The sequence below is a fragment of the Stegostoma tigrinum genome, unplaced genomic scaffold (assembly GCF_030684315.1).
Source record: "Stegostoma tigrinum isolate sSteTig4 unplaced genomic scaffold, sSteTig4.hap1 scaffold_49, whole genome shotgun sequence".
In the NCBI taxonomy this organism is placed as follows: domain Eukaryota; kingdom Metazoa; phylum Chordata; class Chondrichthyes; order Orectolobiformes; family Stegostomatidae; genus Stegostoma; species Stegostoma tigrinum.
Genome location: NW_026728419.1, coordinates 2,475,043 through 2,490,923, shown reverse-complemented (window position 1 = coordinate 2,490,923; position 15,881 = coordinate 2,475,043). Strand labels below are relative to the sequence as shown.

Sequence of the window (15,881 nt, the reverse complement as noted above, 5' to 3'; positions counted from 1 at the left end):
TATGTGTTTTTTTCACTCCTGCAATTCCCCTTCCCAGACGTTTTTCTGACCCACCCGAATTACAACACTCCAGGAATGGAGCTGCTGACAACCCAAACTATGGAATTTCCTCCCTAAACCTCTCTCTCTCATTCTTTATGATACATGATAAAAATCAATATCTTTAAATCGATGTTTTGCTCATCTGTGAAGCACCTAGAACATAGAACGTAGAACAATACAGCACAGAACAGACCTTTCGGCCCTTGACGTTGCGCCGACCTGTGAACCTATCTAAGCCTCTCGCCCTACACTATCCCATCATTATCCATATGCTTATCCAAGGACTGTTTAAATGCCCCTAATGTGGCTGAGTTGACGACACTGGCAGGCAGGGCGTTCCATACCCTTACCACTCTCTGAGTAAAGAACCTGCCTCTGACATCTGTCTTAAATCTACCACCCCTCAATTTGTAGCTATGTCCCCTTGTACAAGCTGAAGTCATCATCCTCGGAAAACGGCTCTCACTGTCCACCCTATTTAATCCTCTGAACATCTTGTATGTCTCTATTAAATCCCCTCTTAGCCTCCTTCTCTCCATTGAGAACAGACCCAAGTCCCTCAGCTTTTCTTCATAGGGCCTATTCTCCAGACCAGGCAACATCCTGGTAAATCTCCTCTGCACCTTTTCCAATGATTCCACATCCTTCCTGTAATGGGGCAGCCAGAACTGCACGCAATAATCGAAATGAGGCCACACTAGCATTTTCTACAGTTGCAGCATGACATCATGGCTCCAGAACCCAGTCCCTCTCCCAATAAAACCTAACACACCATAAGCCTTCTTAACAGCACTATCAACCTGGGTGGCACCTTTCAGGGATCTATGTACATGGGCACCAAGATCCCTCTGCACATCCACACTACCAACAATCTTTCCATTTCTGCCTTCCTATTATTCTTCCCAAAGTGAATCACCTCACATTTAATCTATATTAAACTCCATTTTCCAACTTCCAGCCGAATTCTGCAGTTTATCCAAGTCTCCCTGCAACCTGCAACATTCTTCCAAACTGTCCACCACTCCACCGACTTTAGTGTCATCTGCAAATTTACTAACCCATCCACCTATGCCTGCGTCCAAGTCATTTATAAAAATGACAAACAGCAGTGGTCCCAAAACAAATCCTTGAGGCACACCACTCGTAACTGGACTCCAGGCTGAATATTTTCCATCAACCACCACTCGTTGTCTTCTTACAGAAAGCCAGTTTCTAATCCAAACTGCTATTTCTCCCTCAATCCTGTGTCTCAGTATTCTCTTCAATAGCCTACCATGTGGAACCTTATCAAAGGCTTTACTGAAGTCCATGTACACCACGTCAACTGCCCTTCCCTCATCCACATGCTTGGTCACCTTCTCAAAAAACTCAATGAGGTTTGTGAGACACAACCTGCCCTTGACGAATCCATGCTGACTATCTCCAATCAAATTGTTGCTTGCTAGATGACTATAAATCCTATCTCTTATAATCCTTCCCAAAATGTTTCCTGCAACTGATGTAAGGCTCACAGGCCTATAATTACCTGGGTCAGCCCCACTGCCCTTCTTGAACAAGGGCACAACATTTGCAATCCTCCAGACCTCTGGTACTGAACCTGTAGACAATGAGGACTCAAAGATCAAGGCCAAATGCTCCGCTACCACCTCCCTAGCTTCCCAGACAATCCTCGGAAAAATCCCATCTGGCCCAGGGGATTTATCTAATTCATACCTTCTGGAATTGATCACACCTCCTCCTTACTAACCTTAATCCTTTCAATTCTAGTAGCCCGTAACTCAGTCATCTCCTCTACAATATTCTCCTGTTCCTCAGTGAAAACAGATGAGAAATAATCATTTAGTACCTCTCCAATCTCCACAGGGTCTACACACAACTTCCCACTTCTGTCTTTGACTGGCCCTATATCTACCCGAGACATCATCTTATTCGTCACATACCTATAGAACGCTTTAGGGTTCTCCTTTATTCTACCTGCAAATGTCTGCTCTTGTCCCTTCCTTGCTCTTCTTAACTCTCTCTCTCTCTTTAAATCCTTCCTAGCTAATCTGTAACTTTCCATCGCCTCATCTGAACCATCTTGTCTCATCGTCACATAAGCCTCCCTCTTCTGCCTAACAAGAGATACAATTTTTTTCATAAACCACAGCTCCCTTACCTCAATCGCTTCCTCCCTGCATGACAGGAACATACCTATCAAGGACAGCAATATCTGTTCCTTAAACCGGCTCCACATTTCGATTGTCTCCATCCCTTGCATTTTGCTAACCCATTCTCTGCCTCCTAAGTCTTGCCTAATCGCATTATAATTGCCCTTCCCCCATCTATAATTCTTGCCCTGTAGCATATTCCTAACCCTTTCCATTGCTAAAGTAAACATAACCGAATTATGGTCACTCTCTCCAAAGTGCTCACCTACCACTAAATCAAACACCTGGCCTGGTTCATTACCAAGTACCAGATCCAGTGTGGCCTCCCCTCTTGTCGGCCCTTCAACATACTGAGTCAGGAAACCCTCCTGCACACATTGGACAAAAACTGATGCATCCAACATACTAGAGTTATCACATTTCCAGTCAATGTCAGGGAAGTTAATGTCTGCCATAGCTAATCTCCCTGTTATTTTCACTCCTGCTCAGAATAGTTTTGCCAATCCTCTCCTCCACATCCCTGGAACTTTCCAGGGGCCTATAAAAAACTCCCAGCAGTGTGACCTCTCCTCTCCTGTTTCTGACCTCAGCCCATAACACCTCAGTAGACGAGTCCTCATCAAGAGTTCTTTCAGCCACCGTTGTACTGTCCTTGGCTAACAAAGCCACACCTCCCCCTCTTTTACCACCTTCCCTGTCCTTAATGAAAGATCTAAACCCTGGAGCTTACAACATCCATTCCTGACCCTGCTCTATCCATGTCTCCGAAACAGCCAAAACATCGAGGAGAATGACAGAGTAAAAGTTTCCATAAAATACAAGCTGTTGTTTTGCCTTACATTAGGAGAATCAGGAGTGGCCTATTTTTTCCCTCATCTCGGGATGAACACTCACCATCACTCACAGAGCTAATGAACAGCAGGAAAAATCTTCACCACTGACTACCTGCACTCACCTATCACCTTCCCACCTACCTTCCCCAGCCCCCACTCTGTTTATGTCTCAGCTCCCATTCCCCCCCTCCGCCCCATTTCTGAAGAAGGGTCCTGAACCATCAACTTTCCTGCTCCTCTGATGGTGCCTGGCTCACTGTGTTCCTCCAGCTCCACACTGTCTCATCCTTGACTCCAGCACCTGCAGCTATTGCTGTCTCCCTGTGAAGCGATGTCAGCTTTGGTTCAATCCGAGCACGGGACGGGGCTTGGAGGACCCAATGGAAGCGGCCTACCCTCCAACCAATCAGAGCGAGTGAGATGTTTGTCTGTGTGAAAATCACGTGATCGCCCTTGTTCGGGGGCGCAAAATCTCTGCGACTGAAGGTCAGCTGCTTTCGGAAGGTACAGTACACGGGATAAAAAGGAAAGGAGCACAAACCGGGAGGGAAATAGTTTCGGTATTGACTGAGAGGTTTTAATTGCGGTCGATGCATGTCAGAAAACATAGATTTTAACATGCCGGCCCCGTGTTTTGCAACAAATGGAAGAATTGCTGCGGACCTGAGGCTGCGAGAGGCAGAGGTGATTGCCACCATCTTTATTAGGGGCAATGATCTTTGGGACTCATGCCGGATCGCCATATTTATAGGTGGCAACCTGCAGCGGAACGCAAGCGCAGCCTTTCTTTTTGGGGGGGCGGGTATATAGAAGCGAAATGTGTTTTTTTCTCTCTGGACTTCTTCCCCAGACTGAGACGTGGCGTGTATTTCCTGGGAAGGACTTTTGACGCTGGCGAAGTACTGGCTTCAGGCAGTATAAATTGCTGCAGTTACACGTTAGATACTTAGTGGAGGAGAAATGCCGAAAACGCGTTCAGAACTGCATGTTCAAAAACAGAGTTGGTGGAAAAGCTCAGTAGGCTTGGCAGCATCCGTGAATTTAAAAAATAACGTTTCGGATCCGCTAACCCTTGCTCAGAACTTCATGTTACCTGTTGCACTCTCACTTTCGGAAGTCCTGCTTTAAATATTATGATCTATTAAAGCATATCCGTTTGTCCAGTGTTCATATGATTGGGATCAAATCACTGAACGTGCTCTGAGTCCCCTTGTGCTCCCTGGTCAAATTTATTAATATCTGACTTCCCCCGTCTCTAATAATGGGTGTATTTTCCCTCTGCATCTTTCTGTGTCGGGGAGCAGGGTGATTTGAACAGGAGGATTTATACATGACTAACGGAAACCAAGAGAAATGTTTGCCTTTTCCAAACAATCTTGTGGTGTTTTCTGGATTTCTATCCAGGGCTGACAGTTATTTGTCTCTTATGGATTTGTTTTACAGGGTATTAATTGAGAATAATTTGCAGACCAGGATCCCAATGCAAGTTCTCCATTTAGCAGAGTGATCAGGATCTGAGTATCATTGACACTTAAATGCGAAAGGGAAGAGGTTTAACCATTCTATCCATGGGAGAATATTCCTGGTAAGGTTGTAACTTGAAAGCAGAATATTCAAATTTTTGGTTTGATCACCCCTGGGATAAGTGTTGAGTTCTATACCCTGCAGCTGAGAAAGGAGATATTGGCCTGAGAGGGGCAGTTTTGTCCAAACAACACCTCGTCTCCTTGAAAGAACTGTCATATTTAGTCCCAATCGCCCACTTCATGATTTTAATCTATATATTCTTCATTCTTGAATGTCTGCAAACTTCCTTTTAAAAGTCCTTATGGGCACAAATTCCAGCACCCCTTCAAGTGGAATCTTCCAGATCCTGACAACTCTATTGATCCTGAAACTGCTGAAGTCTGTGTTGAGTCCTGAGGGTTATAAATTACTGCATTTAACGTGAAGATGCTGTTCCCTGAGCTCCCATTGAGCTGAATTGAAACAGTATGGGAGGCTGAGATCAGAGTGGGTGTGAGCAGACAATGAAAATGAAAAGGCTGCACTGTGAGTGTTGCTTGGCTCAATGAGAGTGCTTTGGAGTTGGGTGAAACAGAAAGAAAGTGAAACCGAAAGATTGAGTGTGATGCTCAGTCTCAGTTTGGGCAGTTCAGAAAGTCTCACCGTCCTAACAGAAACAGTCAATTGATAATTGATACTGTAAAGAATTTTCTTACAGTTTTTAAAGTATATATTAGCTTATATAAAGTTAGCGACTTTTGATTTTATAATAGTAATGTTTGAAATGAAGGGGAAGGACCTAGCTTCATTAAATTCTCTTTAAGGCAGAAACTGGCTTAATCTGGAGAGAAGTCACAACAGAAGACCTCAGGTCTGTGGTGTCCTTGTCTAGCACAATAGAACATAGACCCTTGATGTTGTGTCGACCTGGGAAATCAAACTGAAGCCCATTTAAACCACACCATTCCATTATCATCCATATGTTTATCCAATGACCACTTAAATGCCCTTAAACTTGGCGAGTCTACTACTGTTGCAGGCAGGGCATTTCACGCCCTTACTACTCTGAGTAAAGAACCTACCTCTGACATCTGTCCTACAACTATCACCCCTCAATTTAAAGCTATGGCCCCTCGTGCTAGCCACCTCCATCCGAGGAAGAAGGATCTCAGTGTCCGCCCTATCTACTCCTCATATCAGCTTGTATGTCTCTATTAGGTCACCTCTTAACCTTCTTCTAACGAAAACAGCCTCAAGTCCCTCAACTTTTCCTCAAAAGACCTTCCCTCAATACCAGGGAACATCCAGGTAAATCTCCTGTGCACCCTTTCCAATGCTTCCACGTCCTTCCTGTAATGTGGCGACCAGAGCTCCAAGTGTGGTCGCACCAGCGTTGTGTACAGCTGCAACATGACTTCATGGCTCTGAAACTCAATCCCTCTACCAATAAAACCTCACACACCATCCACCTTCTTAACAACCCTACCAACCTGGGTGGAAACTTTCAGGGATCTGTGCACACGGATCCTGAGATCTCTTTGCTCATCCACACTACCAAGAATCTTACCATTAGCCCAGTACTCTGTATTCCTGTCACTCCTTCCAAAGTGAATCACCTCACACTTTTCCGCGTTAAACTCCGGGATATTACCAGTGTCCCTATTGGCTATTTGTGCAGGAAGTGTATCCGTCTGCAGCTACTGGTTAGCTGTTTTTCAGAGCTGGAGCTGTGGGTGCAGTCAGTATGGAGCATTCATGATACTGAGAAGGTTGTGGTAGCATTCTCAACAGATTGGTCACAAGCAGGTGAAGATTACACAGACAGCAAGGGAATGGGTGGCCATCAGACAAGTAAAAGGCTCAGAAATGAAGTGCTCGAGTCCCTCGTGGTCATCGTCCTCAAACAAATATACTGTTTTTGGTACTGTTTGGTCGGGGGAGGGCTGGTGGTGGTGGGGTGGCCAATCGTGAAGCAGCATCAGTCAAGTTCATGGCACTTGGAGTGACTCTGCTGCAGAGAAGGGGAGGAAAATGATGAATATGACTGTAGAGACAGGGGATTCAATAGTAAGGGGCACAGAGAGACATGAATCCAGGATGGTATGTTGCCTCCCTGGTGCCAGGATCAGCGATGACATGGAGCAGCTTCAGGACATTCTGGAGTGGGAGGGTGAACATCCGATTGTACCAGTGACATAGGAGGACCTGAAAGCTGAAGATAGGAAGATAAGAGATACATTAAAATACAAGATCTCAAATGTAGTATTGTCAAGCTTACACCCATTGCCACATTGTGGTAGGGAGGAGTTTTGCGTTGTGTTCAGTTGTACAAGCGACCTTTATTCAGAGCTCTGTTACCGCATGTGTGGGAGAGGCCAGAGTCCACTCCAAACCTGGCTTTCACGTGAGGCCTAATTCCCCTCTTAAATACAGCTCAGATTGGAAGAGTGGGCAATGACACTCAAACTTTCCCTGGCTGATTGTAATATTTTTATTCCTTTTGCTAGATGTTATTTACATGCAATATTGTTGTCATTGTTAGCCACACACCCCAAATCAATATATCCAATCCAGTAAGCAAACAATCATGGACAATACTATGTTCAGCCTTAAACCCTCCCATAATCTCCTGAGGTTAGCTAGAAAATGACTTCATCTGTCTTTGGGACCTTACAATGCTTTTGACAGTTATATTCCTCCTCAGACATTTGCCAGCTGCACCATGTTTTTTGCCAAAAACCAAAATAGTAGCTTATCACTGAGAACTTTTCCAAATTCTCTACTAACTGTAGTGTGGATTGTTAGGAATTGTGATAAAGTCTTTTAAACTCAACTCTGATATAAAGTAACTACAATTTTGTAATACAGTTGAAAATTGTGGAAAAATCCCTCTCTCACTTCAGCTTAAGAGACCAAACAAACAGTGTTTCTGACTTGCTGTTGCAGTTTACAACCCCAACGATTTGCATGCTGCAAATGATTTTTAAATTGAAGTTTCATTTTCTACTCTAAGTGCTTTCCATTATTACTTTCTTGTTTTAATAAAAAGCATCTATTCAAATTCCACTGAGGATGAAATTCAGTCACTTTAGAGCTTTACCAAGCCATTAAACAAAACTTGTTTAGATTTCACAAATAACTAAGGCACTAATCATGTCTTCACTTCGGATTTTGCAATCTATCTTTGTCACTCTTCCGTTGATCTTTGCATGTAAGAATTTATTCAAATTATCCATATCTACATTTCAATTGTTTTATCTCTCTGCAGCCCTGACTTCTCTCTTTATAACCTTTCTTTGCCCCTTCCTATGTTGTTGGTCTTTTAGAGGTTGTGTTTACACCATTTATTGCTTTGCCTTCCATAATGATGCAGTGAGCTGCTTTTATTGCTGACAAACATTCGCTCAAGGAATTCAGCTAACCATTTCATGTTAATTGGTTGTTTGCATTTCTGGTTACAATTACCTAAACAGTTCAGAATGCTGTAGGATCAGACTTTTGCTTCTACTTTTTAATTAAGTAACAAACTTGTGATTGTGGCTGGACCAGGCCTTTAAAAACTGCCTCTTATTAAAATGCTTATGTATTTTGAACTGCCTGTTTACAGAAACCCAAGTAAATTCCCTAATGTTCCTTCTCAACAGGACTCTTTTATGACCCCCACAGGACCTTTCGTGATCTAATCCAGTAACAGTGTGAGCTGCTACAATGCACGTGCTTGTGAAAGCGAGAATAAGAGGACAGATGAGATGAGTGCATGGCTGGAGATATAACTTAAAGCGTTTAGATTCCTGAGGCTTTGAGACTGTTTGTTTCTGGGGAAGGTGGGACATGCACAAGCTTGAACAATTGTCCTGGGCAGAGCTGGGACAGATATTCTTGTTGATGCTTTTGCTAGTTCCACTGGTGAGGATTTAAACTCGGATGACAGGGGAATGGGAACCAAAGTATAGCTTCAGTAGTAAGAGACTCAGATCAGCAAATGGGACGTGAAATTAGTTCATGATGTTGTCGGTGGCTGAAAGATTAAAAGAAAGAAGGATTAATCAAGATCAAAACTCTCTCATCATGCATCAGACCTGAGAACCCAGGAATTGGTCTGGTGAACCTTCTTTACGATCATTCAGTAGCCAGGCCATCCTTCCTTTGGAAAGGAGAACAAAGGTGCACACGACTCCAGGTGTGGTCTCACCAAGGCCCTTATAGAAAGATATCCCTCTTCCTGTACTCGAATCCTCTCACAATGAAGGGCAAAATATCATTTGCATTCTTCACTACTTGCTGCTGCCTGTTTCCTAAAAGAGAATAGGAGAGAAACACGGAACTAAATGGGGTCAGACACCGGGGTAACATTGTTGAACACACTGTCCCCATTGTATCAGTGCTGGTCATCAAGCACCTATTTAAGCTAGGCCCGTTTTCTGGCACTCGGTGTGTAACCTATATTATGGTGCAATGGATGATCATCTCAACACTTCTTCAAGATTGCAATGGTTCCTGCATCTATCACCATTTCAGATGCTGCCAGATCTGCTGTGGATCTCCATCTTTTTCTGTTTTTATTTCAGATTTCAGGTATTTTGCTGTGTATTCTCAGCCCTTCAGAAGCATCAGAGGGTATGGGGAGAAAACAGGAATTGGATTCATTTTCTGATGTATAAAATGCCTGCCCTTCATGTCTGTCCAAACTCTATCTCTTTTTTTTGTAGTTTTGGGCAAACGCTGACTGTTTCCCTTCCCTGAAGGACATTAAATGAACCAGTTCAGTTTTACTGATAATCCAGCAGTGCCCCTCGGTGTTGGATCCACAATTGACCAGATTAATTTCAGAGTTTCACAATCTTTGTGTGTATTCTTCTGGTTTCTCTCTCTCTACTTTTCTGTTTGAAATTTTGATTGCATTCAGAGAAATCAAACAAAACCACATCCAGATCTGACACTCAATCTGTTTGTCATAACCTAATTATCTCAGGATTTTGAACATTGAAGGAAGAAGCACTGTTCACCAGGGAGAAATGCGTATTGTCTGTGTGTCGAAGAGTCTGTGAAGATTCATCTGAAATGTCCAAACACCAGCGCAGTCACACTGGGGAGAGACTGTGGAAATGTGGGGATTGTGGGAAAGGATTTATTTACCCATCACACCAGAGAGAAATCATTCACCTGTTCTGTGTGTGGGAAAGGATTCACTCAGTCATCCTCTCTGCTGGAACACCAGCAAGTTCACACTGGGAAAAGACCATTCATCTGTTCTGAATGTGGGAAAGGATTCACTCGCAATTCCAAACTATTGGTACATCAGCGAGTTCACACTGGAGAGAAACCTTTCACCTGTTCTGAGTGTGGGAAGGGATTTACTCACTCATCCAACCTGCTGACACATCAGCGACTTCATACTGGAGAGAGACCATTCAGCTGTTCGGAGTGTGGAAAAGCATTCACTCAGACAGTTCACCTGCTGACACATCAGTGAATTCACACTGGAGAGAAACCGTTCACATGTTCCGAATGTGGGAAGGGATTTGCTCACTCAACCAACCTGCTGAGACACCAGCGAGTTCACTCTGGGGCCAGACCATTCACTTGTTCTATGTGTGGAAAGGGATTCACTCAATCATGCAAACTGTTAACACACCAGCAAGTTCACCACAACCACATTTGAAGGATTTTGCTTTTAAATCAAGGATTGAACTTGGATCTTTGGGCTGTTTGTACTGGTGTCATTAGTCCCTGCTCAAAACTTGATCTTCTCTTGGGAAATAAGGTAGGGCAGGTGACTGAGAGGTCAGTGGGAGAAATATTTTGGGGCCTATGATCATTGTTGTATTAGTTTTAAAATAGTTATGGAGAAGGATAGACTTGGTCTAAAAGTTAAAGTTTTCAATGGGACTAAGGCCAATTTTGACACTATTATGCCCCTTAAAAGCACAGTAAGACCGCCTATGTATGGGAATGCACAAGATGGATGACATGCAAAACAAGTATTTTACATCGGTATTTACTGTGGAAAAGAATATGAAAGCTAGAGAACTTAGAAATGAATGTGTATCTTGAAAAGTTCCATATTATAGAGGAGGTGGTGCTGGATGCCTTACAGAGCATAAAGGTGGATAAATCCCCAGGACTACTTCAGGTGTATTCTCCAACTTTGCGGGAAGTTAGGCTTGCGATTGGGCCCCTTGCCCAGATATTTGCACCATTGACAGTCATAGGTGAGCTGTTAGGCTGGAGGTTGGCTATTCCAGTGCCATTGTTCAAGAAAGGTGGTAACATAAAGCCAGGGAACAATAAACTTTTGGTGAGCCTGATGTCAGTTATGGGTAAGTTGTTGGAGGGAAGTCTGAGGGATAGGATTTACATGTATTTGGAAAGCGTGGACTGAATGGGGATAGTCAACATGTCTTTGTCCATAGGAAATTATGTCTTGATTGAGTTTTTTTTGAAGAAGTTACAAAGAAAATTGATGGCAGACTGGTGGATGTTTTCGATATGGATTTCAGTAAGTAAAATTCCGCATGGTAGACTGATTAACAAGGTGAGATCACATGGAATCCAGGGAGAGCTGGCCATTTGGAAAGGCCTTTGGCCTGCAGTATGCTGCAAGGATTGGTACTTAGTAACTATAACTCCTGCATTCACATCCAAATCATCTTTATAAATGACAGAAATGAGTGGACCCAGCTCTGATCCTTGTGGCACACCACTGGTCACACACCTCCAATCTACAAAGCAACCCTCCACCAGCACTCTGTCTCCTACCTTCAAGTCAGATCTGTATCCAAATGACTGGTTCTCTCTGTATTCCATGTGATCTGACCTTGCTAATCAGTCTACCATGAGGAACCTTGTCAACTGCCTTACTGACATCCATATAGAACACATCCACTGCTTTGCCCTAATCAATCCTCTTTGTTCCTTCTTCAAAAAAAATCAAGTTAGTGAGACATGATTTCCTACACACACAGCCATGTTGCCTGTCCCGAATCAGTCCTTCCCTTTCCAAATATTTCAAGTACTATCCCTCAGGATTCCCTCCAACGACTTGCCCACCACTAATATCAGGCTCACTGGCCTATAGTTTCCTGGCTTTTCCTTAGCACCTTTCTTAAATAGTGGCATCACATTAGCCAACTTCTGATCCCTCATCTGTGGCTATCGATGATACAAATATCTCAGCAAGGGGCCCAACAATCTCTTGCCTAGTTTCCCTCCGAGTTCTCGGATACACCTGATCAGGTCCCAGGAATTTATCCACTTTTATGCGTTTTAAGCCGTTCAGCATCACTACCTCTGAAATATGGCTAATTTTCAAGTTGTTGCTATTTATTTCCCCACAGTCTATATCTTCCATATCCTTTTCTGTAGTAAATACTGATGCATAATACTTGTTTTATTATATTCCCCATTTCTTGCAATTCCACACATAGGCGGCATTGCTGCTTTTTAAGGGGCCCTATTCTCTCCCTAGTTATCCTTTTGTTCTTAATCTATTTGTAGAATCCTTCTGGATTTTCCTTAATACTTTTTGCCGAAGCTACCTCATGTCCCCTTTTTGCCCTCCTAATTTCCCTCTTAAGTATACCATTGTCATTATACTCTTATAAGGATTCACTCAATCTCTGCTGTCTATACCTGGCATGTCCTTCCTTTTTCTTGACCAAAACCTTGATTTCTCTAGTCATCCAGAATTCCCTACACCTACCAGCCTTGTCCTTCACCCGAACAGGAATATACTGTCCCTGAACACTCATGTTTTTTTTTTGAAGGCTTCCCAGTTCTGAATCTTTCCGTTTTACCTGCAATATCTGCCCCAATCAACTTTTGAAAGCTCTTGTGTAATCCCTTTAAAATTGGCCTTCCTCCAATATAGAGCTTTAACTTTCAGATCCGGTCTACTCTTTTCCATCACTATTTTAAAACTAATAGAATTATGGTCACTGGCCCCAAAGTCCTCCCCCGCTGATACCCTCGTCACCTGTCCTGCTTTATTTGTCAAGAGCCGGTCAAGATTTGCACTTTCTCTAGTCGGTACATCACATACTGAATCAGAACGTTTTCCTGGACACTCGCTCTCAGCAAATTCCTCTCCATTCAAGCATTTTACACCATGGAATTCCCAGTCTGTGTTTGGAAAGTTAAAATCCCTTCCATAACCACCCTGTTATTCTTACAGATAACCGAGATCTTCTTTCAAAATTGTTTGTCAGATTCCTGCTGACTATTGGGAGGCCTATAGTATAATCCCAATAAGGTGATCATCTCTTTCTTATTTCTCAGTTCCACCCAAATAACTTCCCTGGATGTGTTCTCAGATATATCCCTCCTAAGTGAAGCCATAATGTTATCCTTGTTCAAAAATGCCACTTTTCACAAAGCACATTCTTGCTTTGCTTCCCCTCCCGCTTTGACTTTCTATCCTTTCTATCGGATCTATAATCTTAGAACATTAAGCTGGCATCACTGTCCATCCTTGAGCCTTGTCTCTGTGATTGCAATGATAACCCAGTTCCATGTTTCCAACCTTGCCCTGAGTTCATCTGCCTTAGCTGTTAGGCCTCTGGCATTGAGATAAATGGTGTTTAATTTATTAGTCCTTTTGAGTTAATTTTAATAACAATTATGTAACTGTAGGGTAGGTTTTGAAAATGATGATGTTTTATTGCTGTATATCAACACCTTCACACTGGGTAAAGACAATCCACCTGCACACTGTGTGAAAAGGGATTTCCTAGATCATTAGGACTGGTTTTCATAGAATTCAGAGTATTCCTACAGTAGGGAAACAGGCCCTTTGGCCCAAGAATTCCACAGAAAACCTCAGAGCATGCCACCCAGACACATCTCCCCGTAGCCCACCTAATCTACACATCCCTGAACACTCTGGGCAATTTAGCTTGGCCAATCCACCTAACCAACACATGGGAGGAAACCAGAGCACCCAGAGGAAACCCACGTAGTCACAGGGAGAACATGCCAACTCCACACACTCATTTGCCCAAGGGTGGAATCAAATCTGGGTCCCTGGCATTGTGAGCCAGCAGTGCTAACCGCTGAGCCACTGTGGATAACCACCAATGAGTTCCCCAGAATCTGTAGGAATTTTTTTTGTTGCTCCTATTATCTGTATCCAAGTCATGTTATCTGGGCTTGTTTCTCATGATGTTTGAAAACACCACGTGTCTGGTTACCTAGTTGGGAGAAAAAAACAATACAAGTCAACCTTTTATTAAAACTACTGTGCATTGCGTCTTCATCTCAAAAGCAGACTAGTTTATTTTGAAAGGCTCTCCATCTCCCCTAACTCCTCCATCCTCACCTCCCAAGTGTAAGGAACCGGTGGTTTTTATTTTTCACTCAATGACAGTCAGTACATTTCATGTGAGCAAATGGGAACAGGGTCATCCCATAATGCTTGAAACTTAGTGTACTAATGGTACATTATTACAGTAATAACCATTACAATTCTTTTCCGAACCTTTCAAGTTTTACAACACCCTTCCTTTAGCAAGAAGACTAGAATTACACACAGCAGTTACACCTAAACTAGAATGGGACCTGCATCCTTGTGGGGGGTGGGGGTGCGTTTCCAGTACTGTTGAGGGCCTTGTAAATCCCTGAGCAGTGGGCTGAAATCCAGGGAGAATGTTCAAAATAATAATAAGGGCCAAAAAGAGAAGAAACGAGAGTCTGGAAGGCCTTGTCACAGGCCAGTTTAAGGTACAAGGGAGTTTGTTAAGGGTGAATGGTGTTCAGATGAATAAGGCAGATGATTTGAGGATACAAATTAATGGGGCCATAAAGACATTGCTGTCAATTGGACATGGTTAGCAGCTCAGTATTCCAGGTTACAGGGCCTTCATGCAAGGCAGTGGAGGTGGTAAAGGAGGAGGGGATATTGTTATTTTGTTTAGGGAATCAATTACAGCAATAAGGAGGGCTGGCATCTTTGAAAACTCCACAAATAAATAAGGAGGCAAATTTTGAGAAAGTGTAAAAGTAGCAGGATTGTGGTAGCAGGAGCTTTCAATTTCCTCAGCATTAATGGAGTCATCACAGTGGGAAAGATTTATCAGAATTTTTAAAATACATCCAGGACAGCACTTCTTCAACCACTAAGGAGAAGTCCCAACAAGGAAGGGGAAGGTCCTGGACTTGACTTTAGGTTACAAAGTTGAGCAAGTGGTTGAAGTTTCAGTGGGATTGCATTTTGCAGGCAGTTATTATAACTTTTCGATTCAGGATTGTAAGAAAAGGAAAAGGATGGGCCTTAAGTCCTAAACTGATGCTGAAGTGATGAAGGAAGTAAATGGAATTTTGGCCTTAATTGCGAATTATTGGTGTTTGAGGATCGGGACATCTTGTAACAACTGTATTGGATGTTGGTGAAGCCATACTGGTATATTATTTACAGTTTTGGTGCTTGTATTTAAGAAGGATATGCTGGCGTTGAATGCAGTGCAAAAAAGATTCACTAAGCTGATTCATGGGATGAAAGGGTTAGCCTGTCACGAATAGCTGGAGGAAGGGAATTTGCAGAGAGGAAATACTAAATAATTAAACAGGTGGTGCCCAGTGTTGGACTTGTACTCATAACCCTGCACTTAAGCAGCGTATGTTCTGACAACTGAGCTAACTTGGCCTCCCACAGTCAGTGTTCAAATCCTGCTTCATAAGGTGACGAATGGGTTTTTCACTGATGCCACTGCAGTCCAAGGAAGTAAAAGGTAATTGCTTTAGAAAATCCTAAGGTTCCAATGTATTCTTCTCATTGACATTGTAATCCATTTTCAGTACTTGCTCCATGATTTAACATTCAAAATTAATTTCGTGATGTTGTTTCCCTCCTCTTTAAGCAGCCTGTATGACGCCAGTCACTCGGTCAAATGGTGAATAAATCTGTTTCAATAAACCAATTCTTTTCAGCTACAGTATAAGAAATGTTCCTTTATTTGCTGAGTCTCTCACAACATTTTCTTTGTTCTGTGTGTCAACAACTTTTGCCAATTCTCATGTTATGGACTACATGTTCAGACACTGGTTAAAAAAATTCTAAGGATCAGAGGTTTCTGGTGCAGTTGCATGACTTACTGCTAAGCAGTACAAAGAAATAAACAGGCTTAAAGATTAGGAAGGAAATATGTTTTTGCATTTTTAAGTGTAGAGTTCAGTTACTGTGTGCTTGCTTCTTATAAAATGGATGATTTGAAGTCTTCACAGTGCAATGTTCAAACGACAGACACCTAGACCTTGTCAGCAAGTATTTAAGGCATTTGACACATTGAGGGAATTAATTTAGAAACACAAATTGTCCAAAAAAAAGTGCTGGATAAATGCAGCAGGTCTCTCAGTT

At 42.8% G+C, this 15,881-nt stretch overlaps 1 protein-coding gene across 4 annotated transcripts in view; it reads left to right on the top strand.

The window, feature by feature from the left end:
- The first annotated feature begins 3,470 nt into the window (after positions 1 to 3,470).
- LOC132208588 (gastrula zinc finger protein XlCGF17.1-like) overlaps positions 3,471 to 15,881 on the top strand; it is a 55,387-nt gene continuing 42,976 nt past the window's right edge. Inside the window, exons 1-3 of one of the 4 annotated variants that reach the window (XR_009444718.1) lie at positions 3,863 to 4,042; positions 4,469 to 4,610; positions 8,198 to 15,453. The gene's annotated coding sequence lies outside the window, so the exon portion shown is untranslated. Of the gene's footprint in view, positions 3,530 to 3,862; positions 4,043 to 4,468; positions 4,611 to 8,175; positions 15,454 to 15,881 lie in introns of those variants that run through there. The other 3 variants (XR_009444719.1, XM_059644064.1, XM_059644066.1) reach the window with 3 other exon arrangements.